At 43.8% G+C, this 7,646-nt stretch overlaps 1 protein-coding gene across 1 annotated transcript in view; it reads right to left on the reverse strand.

Moving 5' to 3' along the window:
• The window catches only part of LOC111147379 (STEAP4 metalloreductase), a 23,041-nt gene extending 21,993 nt beyond the window's left edge, over positions 1–1,048 (reverse strand). The window contains exon 1 of the mRNA XM_022503383.1: positions 912–1,048. The gene's annotated coding sequence lies outside the window, so the exon portion shown is untranslated. The remainder of the gene's footprint in view (positions 1–911) is intronic.
• Between the last annotated feature and the right edge of the window lie 6,598 nt (positions 1,049–7,646).

A 7,646-nucleotide genomic window follows, 5' to 3' on the forward strand; every position in this document is an offset into this window, starting at 1 on the left:
TAAAAACGAAGCTCGCATTATTATGAAGAAAGCAATCACTTGGTTATACTTATTGCATTAACGAGATTTTCAGTATGTTTCAAACCAGCAAGCATCTTTGGTCATGGATTTTCACCTTGTTAGATTTAGAGTGTGGGACTGCATGAATCATCTGGTCCAACAGCCTTTTGTTTTACGAACGTGGAAACGGAGGCAGAGGTGGTGAACTGCTAGTTAGACTTAGGAATAGACTTCTTAAAGTTCCCTCCCCTACTCTCCATCCAATTCACATTCATTACAGTCATCTTTTTAAAAAAAATCCTTAATTACCACCGGGGTGGGGGGGGCGGAAACTACCTTCTAGCTGCTTCTGGACAAACAAGGGAAACCAGGCTGTATATATTCTTCACAATAAATTACTTTCAAACGATATTTCTCTGGAAAATCAATCGATAAATTTCAGAAGGAGATTTTTAAGTCAAGATCAAGGACGGAAGTGTTGCAGATCTCAGGACAAATTTCAGCTCTTGGTGGAGATCTGAGACTGCGGAGATTGCCAAAACCACATTCTTCCAGGCTCCCTTCTGGGTGAGCGCCACAAGATTGCTCTTGTCGAGAAGTAAGGCACAGAGAGGAATACAAACCCTAAGCCTTCCACCTTCGGGTGTCTCTGCACCCTCGGGTAGAGATGAGCGAGAGAACTCCAGGAAGCTAGGTGCTGCATTGCTTAACTCATCGCGCGACACCCTTGGATGGCCTTTCCTGGAGAGGGGCGCGGGGGGCGCGGCAGGGAGTTTGCCAGCACCTCCTTCCCGCTGCGAACTGGCGAAGGAGTGAGGTCCTGGAAGCAGGGGCTCGAGCTGGGCTGAAGCAGAGAAGGGAGAGGGGCAGCGTGGCGAAAGGTACGAGGCTATAGCGGCGACGGGACCCACCTGCTGGGAAGTGCTTGAGAGGCGAGGCGGCCAGGGTCACGCGCAGCTGCAGCTCAGCTCAGAGCTGCGGGTGGTGCCTCTCGCAGCTATAAGAGGTCGGAGAGAGAGGAGGGAGGGCCCGCTAGATTTCGCAAGATAAGGGGTGAAGAAAGCGTTTCCAGGAAGAGTTCAAAGTGGGAATCCCGGGCAACTGGAAGAACTAGAATTTCCGGTGCTCTACCGCTGCGGTTGCTGCAGATGTTGCTGATGGTGTCAGCCTGCGAGAGTTTTCAAGGGTTTTCCCCAGAGTCCTTGGAAACTGTGCATTCCAGGCAGATGGAGGCTGAGGCTGAGGCGGATCCCTCTCCCGAAGAAGCCAGACAGCTCTGAGTAACTGCGAAAACACTACCTGCTCTAGGCTTCGAGGCGGTTCTCCCGTTGCCATTTTGTCTCAATTCAGCCGTAAGAGGTGACATCTTTCCTCCTCTGTCTGGAAGCCTTGGGTTCTCTTGGGGCCCATAGCAGGGATGATGCTGGATTTGGAGGTTTTAATTTAGGTAGATTAAATGGTTCAAAAGAAACAAGCCAAATGAAAGAGAGGGATGATGATGCACATACCTTATTGTTGATATACATCTATATAATATCGAATATACTTAATAGTATATATTGCATAATTTTATATATATGCAATTGGATTGATATGTCTTTTTTGTAGGAGGAACTCAAAAGCTATAGCCCAGAGGGCTTTAAGATTTAATTCACCATGATAACCTGTGGGGCAAAGCACCCCTGCACTCTCAAACTCTGCATTTTAGAACCTAGAGTCCTCCCAATCTGGCTGTTGCCCAGCCATCTGGTCTTAAGTTCCGTGGCCTACTCGCTAATACCCAGATGTTCAGCAACATGGAGTCCGGTTCCCAGCACTTTTGAGCCAACCCTTCCTTTGCCTGAATTGCAGCTCTCCCCAGAGTATCTTGTGGTGTTAGCTCAGACCCCACATCTTCCAAGAAGTCTTCTCTGAACCTCTTGTTTCAATTAAACTTTCCTTTCTCCATACAGTGTAGTTGATAATTCCAATACGGCAGTTAGGATGGTTTGACTTAAGAGAGTTATTGTGTCCGTATCTCCTCTCCTGAATGGCAAGCTCAGGGGCCGACACTGTATCTTTTCAGCCTGCGAGTCTCCACCACACCTAGCACAGTGCCTTGCTTATAATAGGCACTCAGGATTTATTGCACTCATTAATAAACTTACTGTCAATTATATTTTGCAAAAGGTTCATCTGATAGTATTCTTTGGATGAGGAAGAACTTGAAGGGGTATTCACTGATGTTATAGCGTCAATTTTCCCAGCTTGAAGACTGAGAGGGTGAGAGAAAGAGTTGCAACTAGGAAAGAAGAAGGCCTCCTTCTTTCTTGGTGTGTCCCTAAGAGGCCTCATGGTTGATCAGCAGGGTTTTGGTTACTTGCCCCTGGTCTAACATCTGACTTTAAGCCTTGGGGCACAGAAACTTGATTCTTAGCACACTGAACTTGATACTTACAACCAGAATGCTGATCTGTTTGTTGTCAGTGGACTATAAAAGAAATAACTACTGTGAAAATATAGTTGCTGAGGGCATCGAACATTCTAACCATCACATTCTTTCCCTGGAGACACATCTGGAGGAAGCCATTTTATACAGAAGTCTGCTCTATAAAGGGGAAGAGAGTTATCAGATCCCAAGGTTGCTGGCATCTAGCCATCCACACTGACACCACCAGGACCTATCTGTGAGCAGGAGCATGTAGCTGGGTCTGTGGTCTGGGTAACTCTGGTTTCAGGGTGGTGTTTGGATCCATGATGGTTTGACATATGAACAATCATATTCCCAAATGCAGCCTCCAACTAATAACAGAATCATTGTTTTTTACACTTATTTTCGGGTGGGCAAAAAATTCTAAAACCCAATTTTTATGAGAAGCAGATATATTTCAGTTATGTAAGCTCTTTTCTTTGCCAAAGGCAACCAGAGTCCCAGAAAGGGAAGATGAAATTACTGGAATATAAAGGATAGAAGAAATTGTCTTTATTAGTACTAAACTTAAGAGGTGCTTGGCTTATTTATCTTGTGGTTTAAAGATTGGTTTTTCCCTTGGTCCTAAAGGGACACAAAATTCATAACTCTCCTAGTCTTTCCTTGCTGTCGGGAAAATTAAACTTTTAAAGATGCCAGCAACCTGAAGACCCAAGGCTTTGCTGTTGGCAGAATTCATCCTTCTCCTGAAAGCTTATCATCAGAACTCCAGATAAGCCTTCCCAGATGTTGCGCACACCAAAGCATTCCTGTTTAGAAATTTCCACATTTACTCTGTCCTGAGTCTCTTCTACCATGTCGTCACTTGCCAGCCTGCTCTCTCCCTTTCTCTATGTGGCAGAACTTAGGAAAATTGATCAAGTAGGCCTAGGTCCAGTATTAAATGATTGAATGAAAATATGCCTTTAACCTCGTATCTCCTTTTCTTTGTCATTTTTCTGTGCAGTCTCAGGTCTCGACCACTCCTCCCCCTTCTCCAAGGCCTCTCCTTACAGTGCATCACACATCATCAAAGGGGGCCGGCTCTGGAGGTGACTGACTTGATAGTCTATGGTTAGCATGTATATGAGAAACTCTTACTAACCTTAAGATTTGTCCTCTAGCTGCTTTTGAAAAACAAAAGAAAACTGAAGGAATCCTGGAGATTTCTGGTTTATCCAAAGAAATAAATCTCTAATGGAGGGGGGGGGACAGATTTCAGGCACTCTGGGAGATATTTTTGGACATGGGTATAATGAGTATTTTGTCAGGACTACGGTGAGATAAATAGGGAGCCTAGGACACAAAATTTGAGGAGGGGCTCACTCTCAAAATAGACCTCCATGAACCAGAAAATTAATGTCTCCTTAATTTTAGGCCCCTCATTTGCCTCACTGACTTCTTGTCCTAGCCTTGCAGAATCCATTTTTCTTTCTGCTAATCGTATCTTTATTTTCCTTTGAAACACACCCTGGCACAATCGCAGCCCCTGTGGTCCAGGTGGAAGAGACAGCCCTGAGAGTTAGGGGGGTGGTTTCAAGAACAGACATATGACCTAGGCCTGGCCAATCAAAACACACAGACTTGGGGCACCTGGGTGGCTCAGTGGGTTAAAGCCTCTGCCTTCGGCTCAGGTCATGGTCCCAGTGTCCTGGCATCGAGCCCCACATCGGGCTCTCTGCTCTGCAGGGAGCCTGCTTCCACCTCTCTCTCTATCTGTCTGCCTCTCTGCCTACTTATTATCTCTGTCTGTCAAATAAATAAATAAAATCTTAAAAAAAAAAAAACCAAACACACAGCCTTGTCCACAGTGATTGGTTCAGTGACAACATGTGACCTAGGCTGGGCCAATCAGTACTTTTCCTGGAACAACTCAGAAGGAAGCCTGCTCTTTACAGAAAGTTGTGGGGCTGCCGAAAGGTAAACCTAGGTCATTGTGAGGAAAGAGTGAGCCTGAGAAAGAAGCCAGTCAATGCAAAGGAGGGTGAAGAGGTGAGAAGGGACAGATTTCTGAAGTTGTTGGAACTCTACACCGAAGAGGTTCTCCACCCTGGGCTTTTGAGTTGCATGTGTCAGTAATTGTGTGTTCGTTAGCTGCGCGGTGCTGCCTGACAAAGTGGGACTGGGTGGGATGAGAAGGGCACCTGCGCAGTCTGGCTTCTCTAGTCAGACTGCCTACTAAGGTCTCTTCATCACACCGCACAGCCAGAATGAGGATGACATTTGTTGTTTTTTGGGGGAAAAAAAAAACCAACTTTCTGAATTTTCTTGTAACAGATTTGGGACTTGAATGAATAATCTCTGCCAGAGGTTTCACAACTACTTTTTGGTACATATGTGAATTAAATTTCTTATCCCAGCCATCTTCTTTTTCTACTTCTTTCCTACTCTCCTGGGCTAATAGAACCGCCTTCTCTCCCCTCCGAACTGTGAAACTGTGAAGGGCTAAACCCAGGTTCATGACCTGAATTTATTCACTATACCAATCTCTAGGATTCCTGCCAACACAGAACAGGAAGCAAAACCAAACAACATTTTGCCACCTACCTGTTACCCAAGAAAAGCACTGATGGGAAAATATGCCAGACATTGGCAATATTGGAGACTGGGCTAGGCGATGATGTCAGGAATGACAATAAAGAATTTAAAAATAAAACCTGCCCTAAGGAACCTGAATCTGTGAAACTCCAGAGCAGGTAAAAGTGCAAGAGTTGAGTGTGTGAGATGAGTGAATCATCATACTTTAAAAGGCCACCAACTAGAGGTAAAGGGCAGCTACTTCTGGGATTTGGAAATGGGGAAGGAATCCCTGTCCTCTCTATCAGAGTCTCTGACTCTCTGAATCACAGGGTCTGTGGTTCTTTGGCAGAGCTATGGACTGAGCTTCCCCAAGAGAAATCTGAATGTGGCCTAAGCCGCACCTGCTGAACTCAGAGGAGGTCACTTGGCCATGATATAATCAAAGAACAAGACCTTCAAGGGCACTTGGGTGGCTTGGTGGGTTGAGCATCCAACTCTTGATTTCCATTCAGATCATGATCTCGGGGGTCCTGGGATTGAGCCCTGCCTTCGTTTCCATGCTCAGCTCAGTTTGCTTCTCCCTCTCCCTCTTCCTGCTAGTGCAAGCACTCTCTCTCTCTAAAATAAATAAATAAAATCTTTTTTTTTTAAGAACAGATCTTCAAAGTTTGAAGAGATGAAATATTGAAGCGAAATTAATGTTTTGGTAAATGCAATTTTTGGAAAATGATACATATTTTTATAAATTAAGAGAGGTGTTCTTTTGTAATTCAAAAACTGAAAATAAGCTTTATCTCAGTCTCCTGGTAAAGAAGCTGATTGCCAAACTGCTGGGAGAGTCATGTTTCAACAGTGGGTGGTGGTGTCTGTTAGTACTGAAAATATTATTGGTAAAGGTGTATCCAGTACAGCGAGCTGATCTGTGCCTTGTGCCAGTAAAGAAGGTTAGCTGAATTGTTGAATTGTCACATACTGAAAAAAAAAAAAGAAGTGAATGTTGCTTAATCCTTTGTTCTATTCAAACAGAATTTGCAATGAAATGAGTGTAAAGTAGATCACAGGGGGAAAAGGACAAGAATAATGAAAATATGAGGCCATTTTTTTTCCCGCATACTTTTTTTTTTTTTTTTAAAGATTTTATTTATTTATTTGACAGAGAGATCACAAGCAGGCAGAGAGAGAGGAGGAAGCAGGCTCCCCTAGAGAGCAGAGAGCCCGATGCGGGGCTCGATCCCAGGACTCTGAGATCATGACCTGAGCCGAAGGCAGCGGCTTAACCCACTGAGCCACCCAGGCGCCCCTTCCCGCATACTTTTGACTGTTTATAAAGATCAATTACTTGCTGAGAGTTATTTTTCTTCCTTGAGATTGCCTTAAAAATAACTATAGAACTTTATCATGCTGGTAAGGAAAGGCCAAATATAGATGATTTATTTTATATATATATAGGTTATTTGCCAAATAGTTGATTTCACTACTGTAGATTGTTTTAGGTTGTGTAAAACTTTATTTTAAAGGATTAATTAAAATGTTTGAAACATTGACGCACAGGTCCAAAATTCAAGATTTGAAAGCAGTGCATTAGAAAGCATTTTCCCCCAGATATTGAGTTCTCATGCCCAGAGGCAACCCTGTTGATGATTTATTGGATTCCTTTCACAGACAGGCTATGCATATAAAAACATATCTATTTAGTCTTAAAAAATCCAAGTGGCAGCCTACTAGTCACATTCTACGCCTTGCTTTTTTTCACTTAACCATGCAATTTAGAGTTAATTCAGGAAGAACAGTCAAAGCAGGCCTATATGAATTTATGCCCTTATAGGCCCAGCTCCCTTTACTTGTTCCCCCCTTTCTCCACTTTGTTTCCATGGCGCTCATTACTTTCTATTGTGCTGTAATTGAATGATTTACTATGTTTATTGTTTGTCTTTCCACTGGATTGCAGGAGCCATGGGGACAAAGAATTTTTGTGCCATTTATGGTCCGCTGTGTATGTAACACCTAGAATGGTGACTGGCACATAGCAGGGTCTCCATAAATCTTGTTGAATGAATGGATGAATGAATGAGTGAGTGTTTCAAAGGAAAAAATGATGCGTTGGTAGAAACCCATAGAGAAATATGTAGAAATTGAAGATCTTTGCAACCATTCATGTAAAAACTATGTTGATGTGATTAAATCGGCCCGTCCCCAGCAGAAGCGGAAAGCTCAAGTAACTGCCTTTGCTGATTGCCAAACATTTTTGTGCTAAAATTGTTCCGAAAAGGCCAATGCCTCTGGCTACTTATCTCTTGCTATTCCCAGGGTTCTGCTCCCCCCACCCGCCCCGAATTCTTTTTCAGCTATAACCTTCTCATTTAATTACTTCCCTCCCAGCTCCGTCTGTATCTCCTACGTCTGCAGTAGCATTTTGTGAAAATGTAATGGAGTGCCTGGGTCTTCTTTCTGAAAGCGTCTTTGTAGTAAGATATCTTACTAAGTCCCAGCAGTTAGCGCTTGTAAACAGGCTGTGGGAGGATGTCCAGTATTCGTTATCGAAAAGGAAGGAGAGCACACCCTCTTCACATTTGGGGACCGTACAGGAGGCACCGAAGGGGTTTGCATTCGTCAGAAGAGTCACCCGTGTTTTTATATAACGATTACAGGACAAAGGGATGTTGGACAGATGCTTCCA

The sequence above is a fragment of the Enhydra lutris genome, unplaced genomic scaffold (assembly GCF_002288905.1).
Source record: "Enhydra lutris kenyoni isolate GAN:26980312 unplaced genomic scaffold, ASM228890v2 scaffoldscaffold16, whole genome shotgun sequence".
In the NCBI taxonomy this organism is placed as follows: domain Eukaryota; kingdom Metazoa; phylum Chordata; class Mammalia; order Carnivora; family Mustelidae; genus Enhydra; species Enhydra lutris.